The following is a 20,394-nucleotide window of genomic DNA, read 5'->3' on the forward strand; positions in this document are numbered from 1 at the left end:
GGTCCTGCCCTCGGGGAAACCTCTCTGGGAAGTGGCCTCGCCGTCCCTGAGCCTGACCCCGTGAGACTGCAGCGGGCCGGGCTTCCATCTGGCTTCTTTGGTTCCTCGAGCCAGTGTCATGCGTGGCATGAGGCTGTGCCTTTTCACCTGTCCCCTAAGAAATCCACAGGGCTCTGTCTGCTAGTCCTACAGAAGCAGCTGTCAATGTGTGTGTGTGTGTGTGTGTGTGTGTGTGTGTGTGTGTGTGTGTCTCCCCGGATTGTTTCTGATCACAGGTTACTATGAATAAAGCTGACGGTAAACTTATCTGTGGTGCCCAGTGGTCACATGCGCCCATTTCTCTGGGGGCTGTGCTGAGGTGTGGAGTTGGCAGAGCACAGAGGGCCTGTGTTTGGTTTCAGGAGACGGGTATGAGAGAGTGAGGTCCTGCCCTGGGACAGATCACTTTATACAGTAGGTTTTGCCATTTGAGATATATATACATATTTTTCTTTTTGGGTCATACCTGGCAATGCTCAGGAGTTACTCCTAGTTCTGCACTAAGGAATTACTCCACCCGGTGCTTGGGGGACCAGATGAAATGCCGGGGATTGAACCCAGCTCAGCTGTGTGCAAGGCAAATGCCCTCCCCGCTGTAGACGATTGCTCCAGCCCCTGCCATTTGATCTTTAATGGCCCATCACATGGTAACAGGTTTTTGAAATAAAGCATTTAATTTTGAGATCATTAGACGTGGATGTGCAGCTGTAAGGAATAGACTAGAGAGATGAGTGTCCCCTTTACCCAGTTTGACTCAGTGGCAGCATCTTGCAGTGTAAGAATTCATGTATTGACTTTCAGATAATCCAGCCACTCTTTCAGATTTCCCAGTGTGTGTGTGTGTGTGTGTGTGTGTGTGTGTGTGTGTGTGTGTGTTTGCTTGTGTGTATATGTGTTTAGTCCCATGCACTTCCACCTGGACTCTATGTCTCTGTCAAGACCCTGGACAGCTCCAATGCCACCAGCCTCTCGGCTCCACTCAGTGCCCTGCCCTCAGCCCCCAGCCCTGTCCACTGTTTGCCCACTCTCCACGTTTGCCATTAAAGGAAGGTGATGTCGATGGATTTACACAGTCCCGGCCCTTTTGAGATGGGCTTTTCCGTAGCAGAGTCGCAGAGCTGTTCTCTGGAAGATCCACCCAGGCTGCTGCGGATCCAGAGTTGGTCCCTTCTGGGGGATGTGGCTCAGTTTGTCACCTCCCTCAACTGCCTGGAGGCCCCTGGCTTCATCTCTGGCACCCTGGGTTTGTTTTCCCTTTGCTGATGATGCTCTTGCTACAGGTAGGACACCACACGTTGGCTGTTTACTCTTTGTAGGTTTGTGCTGCTGTAGCAGCTGTGAATGCGTGTGTCTCTGTGTGCGTGCGTGTGTGGCATGTGTACAGATTTTTGGGTGAACATAAGTTATCATTGGCAGGTGTCCATTTCTGCCACATCTGTGTTTGGAGAAGCCCAGGCCATGGTTCCTCTGCTGAGAACATTCTGAGGCAAATGTTTTCTGTGATGTGGAGGCCACGTCTGGCTGTGCTCAGGACTTACTCCTGTTTCCGTGCAGAGAGATCACTCCTGGTAGGCTCGGGGGACCCTGTGGGGTGCTGGGGATTGAATCCAAGTTGGCCATGTGCAAGGCGAGTGCCTTACCCTCTGTACTGCCTCTCCTGCCCAGCATCCCACCATCACCACTACAGATTTTAGTTTTTTTATTTGCTTTTTTGGGCCACACTTGGTGGTGCTCAGGGCTTACTCCTGGCTCTGGGCTCAGGGATAGCTCCTGGTGGCTTAAGGGATTATATGGGTGTTGACTTGTGCCAGGGAAATGCCCGAACCCCTGTACCCCAACCCTGTCCAGCCCTTGCTTCTGAAGATCTTAGCCTATCCCTGTGAAGCCCAGGTCTGGTAACATGTCAGAGGAGACAGGCATTCCACCATGATAAGCCTCCCTTTGGGGGGTCCCCACAATAACTCTAAGATGGGGTCCCCATGTTGAGAACAAGACATCCCTGGATCAGTTCCCTTTCCTCCTCAGAAGCAGCCAGCATCCGTGAGGGTTCTGGGATAATGCTCCCAGTTCCACACAGAACAATGCTTGGGAAAATGTGGGGTGTGTTTATTCATGGTGCAGAGACCTTGGATGAAGCAGCAGAGCCCCCTGGAGACCCCATTCTCCTGGGAGAGAGGATGAGAGCTCTGTCAAAACTTGTTTTCTGGGCTGGAGCAATAGCACAGCGAGTAGGGTGTTTGCCTTGCATGCAGCTCGCCCGGGTTCGATTCCCAGCATCCCTTGTGGTCCCCTGAGCACTGCCAGTGGTAATTCCTGAATGCAGAGCCAGGAGTAACCCCTGTGCATCGCCGGGTGTGACCCAAAAAGCAAAAAAAACAAAAACAAAAAACAAAACCTAACTTGTTTTCTTGCTTCCAGTAAGAAATGACATCTTAGTTAGCTTGGAAAGGAAGATAATGAAAATAGTTCCTCTCTCTTTGCTTTGGGTCACATGCCACAGTGCTCAGGGGAAACTCCCAGCTTAGTGCTCAGCAGTCTATCCTGGAAGTGCTCCAGGGGGAGGGGGACATGGTGCTTGGGGATGGAATCCGGGCACGCTAGTCTTTTTAGCCACCCTGAGAACTGCCCCTTCACTGGAGAGTCAGATGAGGTTAGAGCAAGTGGCATTTTCAACATGCTGAAGGGAAATCAGTCCCCAAATGGTTAAGGAACAACCCTGAGCCATGCATTATTCACCCTTCTGCATAATGCATGCGGGCCTGGTCCCGGTGCCAGGGCCATTTGCCAGTTCAACCTTGGCCTCAAATGTCAGCCCAGTGCTTCATGGGCATCTCACAGGGACCCACCTCCTCTGCCTCCCACTTCCCTCTCCCTCTCCGCTCCCTCCCCCTCCAGGGCTGAGCCCGGAAACCCACCCAGGACAGAAGCCATCCTCCCCGCTTTGCCCTCTACAGCCCTGTGGGGTTCTGATCAAACATTTACAACCATCCTCTCCACCTTGGCTCTAACCCGTATGATTTATTTAGCTTCCACTGCCCTGCCAGCCACTTGGCGTGCACCATTGCATTGAATTCGCAGAGCACCCAAGGCAGATTTTCTATTTCTCAAATCCGAGTCCAGGAAACTGGCTTAAGAGAACTTGGTTTCTTCAAAGTGTGGAACAGACAGAGTTGTGATTTGTCCACAGGAGGGTGATAATTGTTGTTCCCTTTCTTCGAGAACATTCTCACCGGAAAGTGATTTGTTTGTTCCGTCTTTACAAGAAGCCGATGAACTCTCTCTGTGTCCCAGTCTGCTCCGTTGGGTTCTTTTATCCCTTCTGCTTTCTTTGGTTCTACTTTGCTCTTCCTTTTGCAGCTTTCTGGGGTGAATCCAAGTTTCTTGCTTTTTCTATCTTTGGTCTTTCTGCAGTTAATGCTGGGCCAGAGAGACAGTGCAGTGGTTAAGGCACATGTCTTGTATGTGGACACCTAGTTCAGTGATCCCCAACCTCCCATAGAGCACCCCCTAAGCTCTGCCAGGAGTGATCCCTGAGCACAGTGTCAGGAGTAATCCCTGGGCATCACCAAGTATGGTCCCCTGAAAACCAAGCAAAACCAAAACCAAAAATGCCCCTGCAAACACCCCCAAAAGACAGAAAATCCCTAGGAATGTCATTTAAGCATGGCACCTCTTGCTTTGTAGGAGTTTATCATTCTAGTAAAAATATTTTCTAATTTTCATTGTGGCCTGTTGTCTGGCAAAACACAGGAGCAGCTGAACAGAAAAGGAAGCTTTGCTGTCATGAAACAACTTCGTTTGGGAGGGAATGTCCATCTGTACAGGCTGGGGAGCAGCTTGGAAGAGGAGAGAAAGAGAGAGAGAGAAGAGAGAGAGAGAGGGGGAGGGAGAGAGAGAGTGAGAGAGAGAGAGAGTGAGTCTGGGGTGGGGGGGGTGGTCCTGGTTTGACGCCAGCACAGCTAGGGTAACATGACAGCGTGACAGCTCATGCATATGCTGGTGGTTTCCAGGAAACTCCTGCATATTCATGAGAGAGAAGGGTGCAGCTATGCACTCAAGGAATGTACAATGAACACATATCACGTGGCAAAGTATGGCAAAGAAGCGCCCTCGTGGGTGTGCTTTTGAGTAGGGTGATGAAGGAAGGATACCCGAGGTCTCAAAGAGCAGTACCACGTCTCCACTGGCCAGCCCTGTCCACCCAGGGCCTGGGGTCCCTAGCTGTGCAAATGTGTTTTTAAAACCCCACTTTGAGGGCATGGTGCTAGCCTGCATGCCTCCGGCCCAGGACTGACCCCTGGCATCCTGTATGCCCTGCTGAGCCCACCAGGGCTCCTTAGAGCAGAACCAGGAATAAGCTACGCGCACCACCCGCTGCGACAAAAACAAAAAATATCAAATAAAAAAATTTTGTTTTAGTTTTGATTTAACCGCCCTTGGTCTTATGTTTTGACTAGAGACCATTGAGGAGCTGCTGATGCCGCCACCCAGTTCGTCCTTGTTCTGGGGAGAGAACAGGTTGACCGTGAATGCACTTGCTGGTCTCAGTGACCAAGGATTGAGCCTCTCCATCAGAGCCCTGCAGACTTGGGGGCCAGTTCTGGATTGCAAGGAAGATTTCTCCCCGGGCATGGTGGGGAGGGAGTGCAGTTCTTTTGTCTTTCCTTTTTTTTTTTTTTTTTGCTTTTTGGGTCACACCCGGCGATGCTCAGGGGTTACTCCTGGTTCTGCACTCAGGAATCACTCCTGGCGGTGCTCAGGGACCATATGGGATGCTGGGAATCGAACCCGGATCGGCCGCGTGCAAGGCAAATGCCCTACCTGCTGTGCTGTCATCCTATCCCCTGCAGTTCTTTTGGGGGTTTGTTGTTTATGGGGATCACACCTGGCTATGCTCATGGACAGCTCCTGGCTCTCAGCTCGGGAGAGCCAGGTGTGGTAATGTGGGGATTTGAACCCAGGTTTTGGAGCACCTTAACCTTTGTGCTGTCTCTCTGGCCCCAAGAAGTGCTGTTCACAGGGCAGGAGAGACAATACCTGGTTAAGGCACGTTCCTTGCATGTGGCCAGCTCTGCTTGGATCCATGTATGGTCACCTGAGCACAAAGCCAAGGGTAGCCCCTGAGCACTGCCAGGGAAGGTCCTACCTCTCCCCCTAAAAGTGTCATTCTTGGCTCTGAGCTCCCTGTTTGGCTGAAGCGTGTCGTTGTTTGCTGTCCTCCCCCTCATCCCAGGTAGGGAAGACGGGTGCCAGGAGGGAGGAGCCGGGAGAGGAGGACAGCTGGGTTCACAGATGCCAGCGGACATCTGTGGGCACAGAGGCGGTCTCAGCAGCCCCGAGTCCCAGCAGCCGGGAGCCAAGCTTAGGGCCTTAAGTGCTCTGCAGCGTCATCTGGCTTGCAGGGCTGGGAGTCTTCAAGGGCGCGCCCCAGGACTGACGGGAGAAGTTAGCAAGTAGCTCTGGGTATGGGAAGGGGGGTGCTTGGTCTTGTACCCCCCAGCCTTCACACCCCTCCAGTGGTAGTTGCTGAAGTCACACGAAGGTGATTCCCCGGTCTGTGATTTGCCTTAAACAGTTCTAGCAAACCAAACAGGAAAGGCAGGGGGGGTGAAGGGTAAACCTGTCAGAAGAGCGACAGACACTCGCTTGGAGTCAAATAACTTCTGTGATCCAAGATGTTAATCGGGAAAAGAAGCAAGAAGGCAGCGTGTCTAAACCCTGTTGCTTCTTCTCTAGAATGGGCATACAAATATACCTTCAAGGGCACAGAGATGAAAGTTGGTTTTGCAAATAGGGGGCTTTAAAATGAAGCAGCTTGGGGCTGGAGCGATAGCACAGCGGGTAGGGCGTTTGCCTTGCATGCGGCCGACCCGGGTTTGATTCCCAGCATCTCATATGGTCCCCCCCGAGCACCGTCAGGAGTAATTCCTGAGTGTATGAGCCAGGAGTAACCCCCATGCATTGCTGGATGTGACCCAAAAAGCAAAAACAAATAAATTAAATGAAGCGGCTTGCATCCGTGTAAGGTCAGGCTACGAACACAGTGAAGAGGGTGGCATTCTTATCTGCACGTAAGGGGCTAAGCGGGATAAAGGTCTCCCAAATAATCCACATCCCGATCCTGGAAACTGGTGAATGAGCCGTGGTAGGTGACAAGCGGGGAAGCCGGGATGCAAATGGCTTCCCTGCTGCTTCCCCACCGACTCCGACAGAGCCCTGTGTGGTGATGAGGTACTCAGATGTGGAACAGGAGGTCCAGAGAAATGCAGCCTGGGCCCCTGGGGCAGGCCAGGGAAGGGCTTCTTCCTGGGGCGGACGAGCTGCCCGGACACCCGGGTGGGGTTTCCGAGGCCTCTCTGTGGTTTCCCCCACATTCGAGGGGCAGATGAGCAAGATGACAAATGGCACGGGACGCCCGCAGCCCTCTGTTCACAGAGCACAGAGCACGGGGCCTTCAGAACCAGCCTTCAGAACTGGCCCGGAGCCGGCTGCCGCAGGTCCATGAGGAGGGGCTGGGGTGGTATGAACCCAGAACCCCCTGCCTCCCGCCTATGCCCCAACTCCAGCACCCAGCCCCGGCCCCTCCCATGGGGGTTCAGGACGGAGGGAACAACTGACATGCTCTTGAGGGGGTCGGGGACCCTTCAACACAGCTGCCTTCATTTTCTTTTTTTTTTTTTCTGGGGGTTGTTTTGGGTCACACCTGGCGATGCTCAGGGGTTACTCCTGGCTCTGCACTCAGGAATCCCTCTTGGGGCTGCTTCAGGACCAGGTATGGTGCTGGGGATTGAAACTAGGTCAGCCTCATACAAGGCAAATGCCCTCCCCGCTATCCTGTCACGCTGGCACCCAAACTTAATTTAATTTAATTTTTTTTTTTTTTTTGCTTTTCGGGTCACACTCAGCGATGCTCAGGGGTTACTCCTAGCTCTGCACTGAGGAATCCCTCTTGGCGGTGCTCGGGGGACCCTATGGGATGCCATGCCAGGGATTGAACCTGGGTCAGCTGCGTGCAAGGCAAATGCCCTACCCACTGTGTTCTCGCTCTGGCCCCATTTTAATTTTTTAGCAGGGCCCACGCCTGGCCCGTTCACATCCTCCCGTGCTCCTCAGTTTCCCTGAGTCTGCTGAGGGCATGGTGTGGCAGCTTCCCTGGGGTCACAGAGTGCCCGGGGCAGCCCAGGACTGGGCATGCGACTCCCGCATTCCTCTCTGCATCCCTGAGGCTCGTGACTTCAGGGGGCTGTTGGGTCATGACCCCGACCCCTCTCCTGCCCTTCCACAGAGGCCGGGGGTCTTTTTTTTTTTAAAATTTAAATTTTATTGAATCACCATGTGGAGGGTTACATAGTTCTCAGGATTATGTCAGTTATACAATACTCAAACACCCTTCCCTTCACCCGTGCCCATATTCCATCACCAACCACCCCATTAAACTTCCCGCCCCCTCCCGCCCCCCCAGTCCCCGCCCTTGTAAGTGATAAGTTTCACTTCGTTTACGCTTTATCTTGGTTACAGTCCATGTTTCAACACATAACTCACTATTGTTGCTAGGGTTTCCCCCAAAAAAGAAAAGACAGTCCCACTGCCAAGGAAGCATTTGATGAGAGGCCGGGGGTCTTGGTGCTGTGCAGTCTCGTGTTCTTGGGAGGCTGCTCTCTCTAACCCCCCCAGGCCAGGCAGGGTGAGGATGAGAGGGCAGATGCTCTAGGCCTGCCCCTCTGCCCTGGACCCTCAGGCTTCCTAGGAGGGGCCCTCAGGGGAGCCTAAGGTGGTCCTGGGTGGTAGGGAGGTTAAGGTGGTCCTGGGGGGGGGAGGTTAAGGTGGTCCTGGGTGGGGGGGCGTCAACCTCCCCTTCCCACCTCACCCCTACAGCCAGTTGAGGGAGACACTCTCCCCGCCTGTTTCCCAGTCCCCCCAGCTGCTTCTCATCACTGGTGGGCTCAGGATTCGCCACAGCAGCTGTGGCCGCCTTTCCGGGCCACAGCAGTGGCCACATCCTCTGGCTGCCCACGCCTGGGCCTTTGCTATTATTTATATATAATGTATAATACATATGTTATGCATCATATATAAATATGATATATAAATCAATATTATGTAATATGGGCTGGAGCGATAGCACAGTGGGTAGGGTGTTTGCCTTGCATGCGACTGACCTGGGTTTGATTCCTCCGTCCCTCTCAGAGAGCCTGGCAAGCTACCGAGAGTATCCCGCCCTCACAGCAGAGCCTGGCAAGCTACCTGTGGCGATTCGATATGCCAAAAACAGTAACAAGTCTCACAATGGAGACGTTGCTGGTGCCCACTCGAGCAAACTGATGAACAATGGGATGACAGTGCTACAGTGCTAGTATGTAATATAGAGACATAATACATTAAAAACACAATGTGTAAACGTGATAATATAATAGATAAATATAAATATATGTGTTTTGGGAATATACCCAGGGCTTACTCCTGGCTCTGCACTCAGCGCTCACTCCTAGCAAGCTTGGGGAACCACCTGGGGTGCCAGGAATCAAACCCGTGTCGGTGGTGTGCAAGGCAAGCACCCGACCTGCTGTACTGCAGCTCCGTGGCCTTTGCTGTTTTAACCACTGGATGTGCAGTGCGTGCACAGCTCTGCAGGTTCAGGACTCTGCCCCCATTGCTCCCCCTCCCGAGGGTCCTGACTCAACGCACATAGCCGGCTGGCCGGGAGGCGGCTGACAGCTCGCCCGGGTTGGCCGCTGCTGGGATCCAGAGGTTTCTGTGATGTTGGGGGTCCAATCCTAGCTCTTCCCTTGTAAGGTATTTGAACAAAGGTTTTGCTGGAAAATCGTGTGTGTGGCTGCTGCCAACTGAGGGAGGGGGAGAAACCGGAGGGGTGAGGGGAGCCAAGGATATTGGCTCATTAGTCTCTTACGAAGCCTTCAGTCCCCCGAGACAGAAGACAGTTTATTCAGCAAGCCTGGGATAGACTGAGGGCAACGTAAAAAAAAAAAAACAAAAACTGTTCATGATGTGATGAAACACAAGCGCAGGTAGAACACGGGAGGGGACCCAGTCCTGGGCAGGTCCAGCCGCATCTCACGCACCCTCCTGCCCCCGTCCAGAGAGGGGCCAATGCAGTCTACGATGCAGATTATTGTGCAGTCATTCCAGCCAGGGAGGCCCTCTGGAGTCAGACCCACTGGCCTCTCTGGTATGCAGAACAGGTTCTTGGAAACCTCCCTGAATTTATGCTTGAGGGGGAAGAGTTCTTCGCCTCCTGAATGGCCCCCTCCCCCTGCCCCCCACTTGCCTTCTCTCTCTGTTTTGTAGTGACTAAGGATTACAGGCTTATTCGTGACGCCCAGGATCATGAAAGACAGTCTCACGGGCATCGAACCTGGCATGTGAGCTCAGGCTCGAGGTCTCGTACCTGCAAGGGGGATGCTTGGCCCTGCGCCACTCTGGGGGCCCCCGGGGTGAGGTATTCTGAGAAATGCACGTCTGTGCCCGCAAAGCCCCACTTCCTCTCCGCTCTGCCTTGCGGCCTCCTTGATGCTCCCGGCGGCTGCAGAGCTGACTCTGCTCGTGGACCCAAGCTCAGGCCCCTCCCGTCTCTTTCCTTGGGAGCTGGACAGTCCAGGGTGCCCCGAACACTGCCAGGGAGACATAGCAGAAGAACCGGCCTCCTCGGGGCAGGCATCAGGGGCTGTGCGCGGCCTGTGATCTCAGCCGAGCCTGCCTCCTCCTCCCTCTCTAAGGTGAGGAGGCTGAGCCGTGGCCGTGGTTTTCTGCAGCCTCTGTCCCCACGGTGCCCAGCTTCGGGGGCCTGTTCCTACAGAGCTCAGCCTCCTGCACGCAGACCTGCTCTGTAAGCAGGCTCTGGGCTCAGGCCCCTAGGTCTCATGAGGGGGGATGGTCGTGGACAGCGTTTCTGGGGGTCACAGGTCTCCAGGGGCAGCTCGGAGCTGGCACGGCCAAGGCTCCATGGCGCCAGGGGGTTGGTTGGCCCTGGCTGAGATCTATCTCCCAACCTCGACCCAGTCCCCAGCTTCCCTGGGCGGAGTGGGGGACTCGGGTCTGCAGAACTTCATGGCCTTGGGTCCTGGGAGTCCAAACGTTGACTCCCCCTTCCCCAAGTCAATCAGGACAAGGACAGAGGCAGGTGCTTGGGGCTCCCCTGGTCTGCCTGGGCCCCCAGACTCCCTAGGAGGGGTTTTCAGGGGAGGTGACGGTGGTCCTGGATGGTGGAGGGGTGCTAAGTCGCCACTGCAGCCATTCTCGGGGTGGGAGTCTCCAGCTGCCAGCGGTGTCCCCCCCCCCCAGCTCCCCAGTCTTGTGCTTCCTGCCTCGAATTCCCTAAAGGGCCCCCTGCAGATGAGCACTGACCGGGGGAGGCTCGGATAATCAATCCCCTCGTCTCCCGGGAGAACGATCAAGTCTGAAGTTAATTATAATTACGGACAACTGCAGCGGGTTGTCATAGAAACCCGCGGAGCGCCTCTGTCTGGGGACCGCAGCTTCTTGACCCGCAGCGGCAGCCGGGGACGGAAGCACGCGCCTTCCCGCCCTCCTCGCCTCCCTGGGGTGTGGAGGATCCTGGGGGGACACTGGGGGGGAGCTGGAGAAGCGCATCCATCACCTGCAGCTGCAGGAAGTCGGGGCGCCCCTCACCCCTGCAGATATCAGCTCTCCATCTCCTCCTGTCTGTGCTGCTGCTTTATTTTGGGGGGGGGTCACACCTGGAGATGCTCAGGGATTACTCCTGGCTCTGCACTCAGAAATCACTCCTGGAAATGGTTGGGGGATCATATGGGATGCCAGGGATCGAACCCGGGTCGGCCGCGTGCAAGGCAAATGCCCTACCCACTGTACTATCACTCCAGCCCCTGCTTTTTTTTTTTTTTTGGTGGTCGTGGTGGTGCTGTGTGTGTGTGTGTGTGTGGTGTGTATGTGTGTTCCAGGGGCAGGAGGTGCAGGGGGCAGGTGTTACTGGGGTATCTGGCAGTGCCCAGGGGTTACTCCTGGCTCTGCACCCAGGAATTACTTGTGGCGGTGCTTGGGGTACCATATGGGGTGCCGGGGATGGAACCTGAGTCAGCTGTGTGTGTGGCAAATGCCCTCCCCGCTGTCCAGGGGTTACAGCCCCTGTTAGTGCTTATCCGAAGCAGCCGGGGGGCGAGGTGGGGCGTGTTCAGACTCTGTGGGTTGGGGCAGACCCTGTGCCATGGAGGGTCACCCAGAGCGGGGCAACCAAGGGCTTTGGGCTACCCTTCTCTGTGTGTCCCCAGACAAGCAGCCTCCCCTCTCTGAGCCAATCCTGTCTGACAGAGGGTCAATGTGACCCTCTTCCAGTGGGCACTGAAGATGAAGGGGGCTGAGAGCTTGTGGCGAAGGTCAGCCCTGCCCACTCCCCTGTCCCCATTTCTCTGCTGCCACAACAGCCTTCGGGGGCGAAGGACCTGCATCGTGGCCTTCTGGCTGTGGGCTCTGGACTCAACACCCCCCCCCCAGTGGAGGGGGGTGGGTGTCCCCAGGTTGGCAGCCTCAAGAGTCTCAGTGCCCCACAACTCCCTGGGAATGAAAATTCTCTCTCGCCATCGTGTCTTGGCTCAGCCCCTGCGGTGGCCCAGAGAGGGTCTGTGGGAGCAGTGCGGCTCCTTGCAGCGGTCAGGATGCTGCTGTGGCCGTCATCCGCGGCGTGGACAGGCCCTCATGGAGTCTCAGGTGCCCCAGGCAGAGCGGACCCCCCCCAGAACTGTGTGACCCTGGGTGCCTGACTTACCCTCTCGGCGCCTCTCAGGCTGCTGTGGATGACGATGAACAGGGTCGTGTCTGCAAGAGGTCATAGAGTTGGGGCGATCAGAGCAGGGATGGGGGTGCTCAGCCTTGTGTGCATGAGGCCCTGTGTCAGCTGGGAGTGGAGTGGGCTCCGGGACGGGACGCAGTGCTTCTCAAACTGGGGTGCCACAGAACCCTCTCATCCCACAGCAGCTGGTGGGCCTGCAGTTTCTCTAGGACACCTGCTGGGCCTCTCGCCCACTGAGGCTGAGGTTTGGCTTTGGCTTTCAGGCCACACTCGGCGATGCTCAGGGGTTCCTCCTGGCTCTGCACTCAGAAATCACTCCTGGAAGTGCTCGGGAGACCATCTGGGGTATGGGAGTTAGAACCCAGGTCTGCTGCATGCAAGGCAAATGCCCTTCCTGCTGTACTATGGCTCTGGCCCCCATTAGCCCCTCCCTGGGGGGAGCAGACTCGGGGGGCCGGGGGAGAGATCCCGAGCAAGTCAGAGCAGTCCTTGGGTGCGGAGGGTTGGTCTCTTGAGTACCCGTCTTCCATTTGGGGGCGGGCTGGGAGGACCCTCAGTTTCCCCCACGCAGGCAGGGAAGCCGGACAGTGAGAGGCTGCTCTGGCTCGGTTGTGTGCCAACCATTCTCACCCTGTTTTGGTTTTGTTTGGTAGTTTGGCAATGCTCAGGGCTTTCTTCCGGCTCTACTCTCAGGGATCACTCCTGGCGGTGCTCAGGGGACCCGGGATTGAACCCAGGTCAGCCATGTGCAAGACAAGAGCCCTCCCCGCTGTGTTGTCGCTCTGGCCTCTGTTTTCATTGTGATGGGTGGTGTCTAGAGGAGGTGCTTTGGACCTTGAACCCCAACTTCACAGCTCTGAACCCCCTTTTTCTTGGGGGTTCAGGCCCTCGTTCAACAACCCAGCCCTGGCCAGCATGCTCGTGGGCTTCTCGACTTGTGACTTGGGGCGCCCCGTGCATTGCTGTTCTCTCCACGGGTCTCCCAGAGATCTCAGCTGGACACTGCCCAGGTCCCCTCAGCCCACCCCTCATCTGTCCTCTGTCCCCTCCCTGCCTGGTGACTCCTCCCATGCCCATAGTTGGCAGGGGGGAAGTGCAGGCTGGATGCACATGTAGGTCCAAAGAAGCCGAGAAGCCCCCCATCCCTCCCTGTGGCCACAATGCCATCTGGGCAGGGCCTTCTCGTGGCCTCCCACAGGGCAGACACCCAGTGCCTCAACCTCCCCCACTGTGCTGTCCATTCTGTTGGCATCCCATACCCCTCCAAATCCCAGCAGAGCCGGAGCAGCAGGGCACGGCTGGGACTCCCAGAGTATCCACCAAGCTGGCAGTGGGCACAAAGCCGCCTCTTTCCACCCCCGGGGAGGGACCAAGTCTCAGCAGGGCAAGAGATGGCAGCCACAAAACCAGAGGTGCCAAGTGGAAGGTGCCACAAAACCAGCTATGTGGGGCAGAAAGACCCCAGCAGTCAGCAGGACTGGGCACAGCGTTGGCTGTCCCTGGAGAGATCGTCCGGGGCCAGAGCGTGAGACCAAGAGGCATTTCACAAATGAAGATAAATCTAGTGAACCTTCAGCCCATTTCAGTGCTTAATACAAAACATAAACACATTAAAGTCGTTTCAGAATCTGGAGGAGTTTGAATAATTCAGTCCCATCATTTACTCCAAAATGCCTCATTTCATCTTCTGAGTCATCTCAGAAGGGAAGAGGAGAGAGATGCATGTTGGTGAGTAACTTGGGATTATAACCAGCAGCTCGGGCAGGGCTGCAGGGACCCGACTGCCTGCTCCCAGGCGGGGTGTGGCCTGAGAGCAGCATCTGGACTTGGCTCTAGAGTGTGTCTGCTGGGGCAGGACAGAGAGGTCCCGGAGGGCGGGGAGGACCCGAGCCCAACTCTGGGGCGTTGGGGTGAAGTTCTTGTCCTGCCCGGCTCTCGGGTGGCTTATCCAAGGCACAGAAAGAATGACCCCAGCTCCGGGTCGGGGGAGAACCTGGGGTGAGAATGAGGGTGACCACCAGCACGTGGAGCGTTTTGGTGATGCCCAGGAGGGCGGTGTCCTTCCTTAGGAATGGCCACTCCAGTGACGTCCTCAGCGACAACCAGGACGGCCTCGCGTGGAGCGACGTCTTGGATGGAGACAGTTGTTTGCAGCCCCCGAAGCAGCCAAACTTCATCCTGCCTCCGTTTGGGAGAGGTTGCGATGCCCGTTTCCCCCCGACTCAGGGCGTTGGGGCTTCCTCCCCGCTCCCAGACAGACAGGCGTGCCGGGGTCCCACAACCTGGCTGTTTCTGTGCCTGGAAGAAGATCTGGGGTGGACATGCAAGAGACCGTGGCCATTGGGGAGACTGCTGGCCTGGACCCTGGTGCCTACTGGGGCCTGCTGGACGAGAACCGGCCGTAGTTCCAGCCAGCAGTGCCCTCGCTGTGCCTTGTCCAACGATGAGCAGGTGCCAGTTCTGACAGAGACGCTCAGTCAGGGGCTGGGGCGAGGGTGGGACAAACACAGCCACATGGTCCACGTCGGGGCTGGGGGGAATGGCCGGATTGGAACTGGGTCCCAGCCAGACCCGGTGGGGTGGACGAGGGTGGCCGCCTGGACATGGAGCGGAGGAACAGGGCTGGGGGCCTGGAAGGGATCCATAGCCCCGTGGGCCACAGAGCTGGGGGTCCTGGGGAGCTGCTCTCTGTGACCACGTGCCTCAGAACACCCCACACAGACACGAGCATCCTGAGGAGAGGCGCCGGGACCCAGGGGAACCAGCTCTGCTTGCCCCGGAAATAAAGGTGGGTGGTGCAAGAATAGTAGAAATAAGTACCAGGAGGTTGACTCCATGGCTTGGAGGCTGGCCTCACATTCTGGGGAGAGGGCAGCTCAGATAGAGAAGGGAACACCAAGTAAAATGTGGTTGGAGGCCATGGGGGGCGAAGGGTGATGCGTGCTGAATGTAGACTAGAGACTGAACACAATGGCCACTCAACACCTTTATTGCAAACCACAACGCCTAATTAGAGAGAGAGAGAACAAAAGGGAATACCCTGCCACAGTGGCAGGGTGGGGTGGAGGGAGATGGGATTGGGGGTGGGTGGGAGGGATGCTGGATTTATTTGTGGTGGAAAATGGGCACTGGTGAAGGGATGGGTTCTCGAACTTTGTATGAGGGAAACATGAGCATGAAAATGTATAAATCTGTAACTGTACCCTCACGGTAATTCACTCATTAAAAAATTAATAAATTAAAAAAAATAAAGGTGGGTGGTGGTACAAGCCACCCCAGCCCCCTCATTCTTTGTTTTGTTTTATTTGGGGGGCCACTCCCCGCCGTGCTCAGGGGTCACTCCGGGCTCTGCACTCAGGAATCACTCCAGGGACTGTCTAGGGTGCTGGGGTAGAACCTGGGTCAGCTGCGTGTAAGGCAGGTGCCCTCGCCGCTGTCCTAGCACTCAGGCCCTGGTCCCCTCGCTTCCTGCTGAGACAGGAGCCAGGTGAGGTCAGAGCCAACTTACCCTCGAGGCAGACACCGGGCGGCCCCCTCGGCCGCGCTGCCATCTGAGGCTCAGTGTCTTTTCCTGGCCCTGCCCGTGCTCGTCCTTCTCCACCAGTGCCGGCCTGGTCGTGCCGGGGGCATCCTGGGAGCAGGTGCTCAGATCCCCTTTCCAGGGAGACCCTCCAAGCACAGGGACTGCTTCTTCTCAACCTCTGTCCTCACCTCCTCGAGAACATCTGTCAGCAAGCAAAGCTTTGCAGGCTGCCCCAGGCCTCAGTTTCCCCAGCTGAGATTCTGATCCAGAGGACCACCCGTCAGCCCGCCGAGTCCCGCTGTCCTGGACATGAGCACCCCTGAGAATGAAAGAGCACCGCTGGCGGGGGCCCTGCCGCCAGGGGGGCGGGGCTCGTCGCAGCATTCCCGGCCCCTCGTCCGGAGCCAGCTCAGCGTTCCCACCCGGCTTTTCCGAAGCCTCCTTGCCACTTGCTGCAGATGCAGAGAAGTCACCGGAAGGTGCTCAGGGCTGCAGCCTGGCGCGGACGCCAGTGAGACAGACGCGGTTCCTGGCAGGCAGGCGTGCTGCCCTGGCCGGCCCCGGGCACCGCCTGCGCCAGGAGGGGGCAGCCTGGCTCTGGGCAGACGCTGCTCCACGCTGTCCCCTGAAGCCTCCGCTGGCTCACTCAGTGCATGCTGATTTATTCTGTTCTATTTAGTGGGAGGGAGAGGGGGAGGGAGCTCCCAAGCCGTGATCTGGAGGTCCGGATGCACCCCCCTGGTCCCCACCGGCTCTCCTTGGCCATTAGGGCTGTCCATTCAGTGTGAGGGCCCGAGAACGTGGTGCTGCTCAGGTCCTGCGGTACTGGGGACACTCAGCCTGCCTGGTGGTGAGGTCATGTGGGGCTAGGGGTGGTGGGGGGAGCCCACCTGGCTGCCCATGTTTGCTGACAGGTCGCTTAGCGTTCCTGTGCCTCAGTTTCCCCAGCTGTAACACAGGGAGCAGCCATCTCTGCTCATGGCTTTCCCGTTCCCGTTTGCTGTCAGCAGGGAATGAAGCCCTGGGCACCCCCACATCCCCCGGGCCTGGAGACGGGACCGCCACTTGACAGGGGCCTGCAGGGACAGCAGCAGTGCCAGTGGCACCAGGACCGTGCTGGGCGGGCACATGACCTCCTGTCTGTGAGGCCAGTGCCGGAGCCTGAGCGGCCCCTGAGTTCAGGCGTCAGGGAGGGGCAGAGGGCCGTGTCCTCAGCGAGGGTCTGTCTCCCCTGTGGTTCAGGGTCTGCCACTGCTCTCCAGGGACACAGCGTGGCCCCGCAGACCATGAGTGTGGGTCTCTGACCCCAAGGACCCCACCCCGGCTGGCTGCCTGGCTCACGCAGCGCTACCCAAGCTGAGGTCCTTCTCTCTTGTGATTCTGAGCCCCCCTTAGCCTTCTAGTACCGTCTCCACCCTCAGCCCCCACCAAATCAACGGCTAGGTCCTATGGCTGCAGCCCATCTCCCTGTCACCCAGACATGTGGAAAGATGGTGAAGAGATGACTATTTTTTTTGGGGGGGGTGTCCATACCCAGTGATGCTCAGGACTTACTGTGCTTAGGGATCACTCCCGGTGGGCTTGGGGCACTATATGAGGTGCTGGTGATCGAACCTGGGACAGCCGCATACGAGGCTGTCACTTACTATCACTTCAGCCCCTGAATAAATGACTTTTTTTTTTTAAGTTTTGCTTTTTTGGGTGGATGCTCTGAGCTGTACCTGAGCTTGTATGAGTGTGTGTGTGTCAGCGTGCGTATGTGTGTATGCATGTGCGTGTGTGTGTGCATATGTATAAGTGTGTGTGTGCATATGTATAAGTGTGTGTGTGCATGTGTAATTATGTGTGCATGTATGTGTGCGCGCGCGTGTGTGTGTACATGTGTGTTCAGAGCCGAGAAAGTCAGGTTCAAGCCGAGACCCCCATGGGCAACAGCTGGAGCCACCACAGGATCCCACTCCCGGCTTCCTCAAACTGTTCCAGAATTCCCGGGGGACCCCTCCTGCACACGCTCCCTCCATGCTTTCTAACTCCTGGCCTTGGGGGAATAAGAGCCCGAACCCAGGAGGAGGCAGAGTCCAGTAAGGAAGGCTCGAAGGACAGGGCGGCTGAGGGGGAGGACCGTCCGGGACCCCAGCAGAGAGCAGGGGCGGCTTCTGACTTGGCTTGGAGCTGGGGCCCTGGTCAGTGGCTCCTGAGACCCAGCCAGGAGCCTCCACCCAGCCCCAACCCGAATGTGTCAGCTGGTACCTGTTGGTCGGTGGCCCCTGTATCCGCCTGCGCCCTCTGCTCCCAACAGGAGGGCCTGCTGCTTGTGAGGAAAGCGGCCCCTGGTCTGACTCCAGCCAGGACTGCCGGTCTGTATGGACGCGCTCAGAACCGCAGTGCTGCAACGGGTAATTAGGCCAATTAGTCACTGCAGCCTGTGCACAAAGGCAGGAGGGCTCCCATCCACCAGCATCTGGTCCCCGGTGGCCTGGCTGCTCCTCCCAGGCCGCTCCCCACTAGCCTACGGACAGCGGGGCTGCACGCACCCCCAGCAGAGCCTCCGCCCCTCCCCGCTCTCCTTTCTTTATCCCTGCGCTTCATTAGCCTGTGTGACACTTATCCCAGCAATGCCTCCTCTCGGGTGCTGTCGGCTAGATGAGGCGCCTCATCCGTTTGTGACGATCCCGTCCTCTCCTTCCTGTGCCCGGGCCTTGAAGGTTGGGGCAGGCATCTGTTCTAGATTGCCGTAGATTCAGGTTTTCTCATCCCTTTCAGAGCCCTAGGCAGACAGCACAAGTGGCCGAGTACGGGGCAGCCCCGACAGAGTCCTCCCACTACAAGGCTCCCCGGGAGCCACCAGGGCCAGGTCTGGTGACCATCGAGCCTCACTGGGTCTAAGGCAGGTAGGAATGACCCCTATTGAAAAGAAGTAAACGGACTTGGGAACTGGCTGGCAGGGCTAGTGTCGACACAGCGCATGGGGGCGGCCAGGGTTTGCTCATGGCACCACATAGTCCCCTGAATCCTGTTTACTTCTGGGCACCCTCAAGAAATAAGCCAGGATGGGCTGGAGCATTAGCACAGCAGGTAGGGCATTTGCCTTGTACGCAGCCAACCCAGGTTTGATTCCCAGCATCCCATATGGTCCCCCGAGCACAGCCAGAACTAATTCCTGAGTGCAAAGCCAGGAGTAACCCCTCACCCAAAAAGCAAAAAACAAACAAACAAACAAATAAATAAATAAATAAATAAGAAAAGAAAAAAGAAAAGAAAAGCCAGGAGCCTGCAGTTCTTTGTTTATTGCATCTCTGTTCACAATAGCCAGAATCTGGAAACAATCCGCGTGCCCGAGAACAGGTGAATGAATAAAGAACCTATGGCACATCTACACAATGAAATACTGCACAACTGTCAGGAAAAATGAAGTCATGACATTTTCTTACACGTGGATGGACATGGGGAGTATATCATGCTGAGTGAAATGAGTCAGGGAGAGGAACAGACATAGAATGAGTGCACTCATATGGGGGCTATTAAAAAAAAAAGAATAGTATGAGAATAATCCCCAAAAGACAGTAGAAACAAGGACCAGGGGGACTGCTCCATGGTTGGAGGCTTGCTACAACGGGGTGGAGGAGAGCAGTTAGGACAGAGAGAGGACCACCCCAACACTGATAGTAGGGAATGATCTCTCTGGACAAGAACTGGGAGGTACTGGAAGGAGGAAAAGAACATGCAGGAGAGAGAGAGAGACAGAGACAGAGACAGAGATAGAAGAAAAGTGTGTCTGCCATAGAGGCAGGCTTGGTGGGGCCGCAGGAGGAAACTGGGGGGACACTGACGGTGGGAAATGTACACTGGTAAAGGAATGGGTATATGACTGAAACCCAGTCATGAACAACTTTGCAGCTGTGTATCTCTCGGCGATTCAATACAGAAGGGAAAAAGGGAAAAATAAGGCAGGTGTAGGCTTTGGGCACTGCTGGCTGTGACCCCAAAACCAAGTAAATTATTAAAATAAAGGAGTTCAGAGTTATTATTATTTTTTTAATGGCTGGGGAGAATGTTGAGGGATAGAGCATGCTTCTTCGGGTTCCTGGGTCCAATCACCGACAGCAGTGAATCATTCCCTCCATCCCAGCACTGCTCAGGTAACCCCCTGAGGACAGCTAGGGGTGGGGGTGGGGCTCAGTGATAAGCACGTACCTTGCATGTGTGGGACCCTTGGTTTGATCACACACATGCCCCCCCCCACACACATGCACACTCACACACACATACATACACACACACACACACACACACACACACACACACACACACACATGCTCACACAAGCTCAGGTATAGCTCAGAGCATCCATGCAGCTGTTTGTGACGATTCCGTCCTCGCCTTCCTGGGCCCGGGCCTTGAAGGTTGGGGCAGGCATCTGTTCTGTCACTTTCCCGGTTCTCACTTCAGGCAGCGAGGCAGGAAGAGAGACTGAGAAGGGAGACGTGCCTCCGTCTCCCTGTTTCGGCAGGTTGGAGTCTGGAGAAGCCAACCCAGGGCACAGATGTGGCATGAAAAGCATCCGAGGAAGCCAGACAGAGCTCCAGCCTGCGGCCCAGAATCTGCTCCTACGTCTTCCCTGTGGGAAGTGCTCATAATAGACGCGATGAGGTTATTCAGGAGGGCTTTATCCGTGACACTGGGGAAGATATGAGCCACCTAAAATGCCCATTGATACAAGTATGAAAGGTTATTCACGGAGCGCCAGGGTTGGAAAGCTAATGAGTTGCAAAGGGTACGTGAGAAGAAGAAAGCCAGAAAGCGGCTCACGTGAACCTGAAGAAGCGGCCGGAGCCATAGGACAGTGGCGGGGCAGGGGGCGGGTCACAGCATCTGCCTTGCACGCTGCTGACGCAGGTTTGTTCCCCAGGATCCCATAGGGTCCCCCCTGAGCACCGCCAGGAGTAATTCCTGAGTGCAGAGCCAGGAGGAACCCCTCGGCATCACCGGATGTGGCCCCCAAACTAAAGGAAAAGCAAAACAAAGCAAAAAAATATCTGAAAAAGAGGCA

The sequence above is a fragment of the Sorex araneus genome, chromosome X (assembly GCF_027595985.1).
Source record: "Sorex araneus isolate mSorAra2 chromosome X, mSorAra2.pri, whole genome shotgun sequence".
In the NCBI taxonomy this organism is placed as follows: Eukaryota; Metazoa; Chordata; class Mammalia; order Eulipotyphla; family Soricidae; genus Sorex; species Sorex araneus.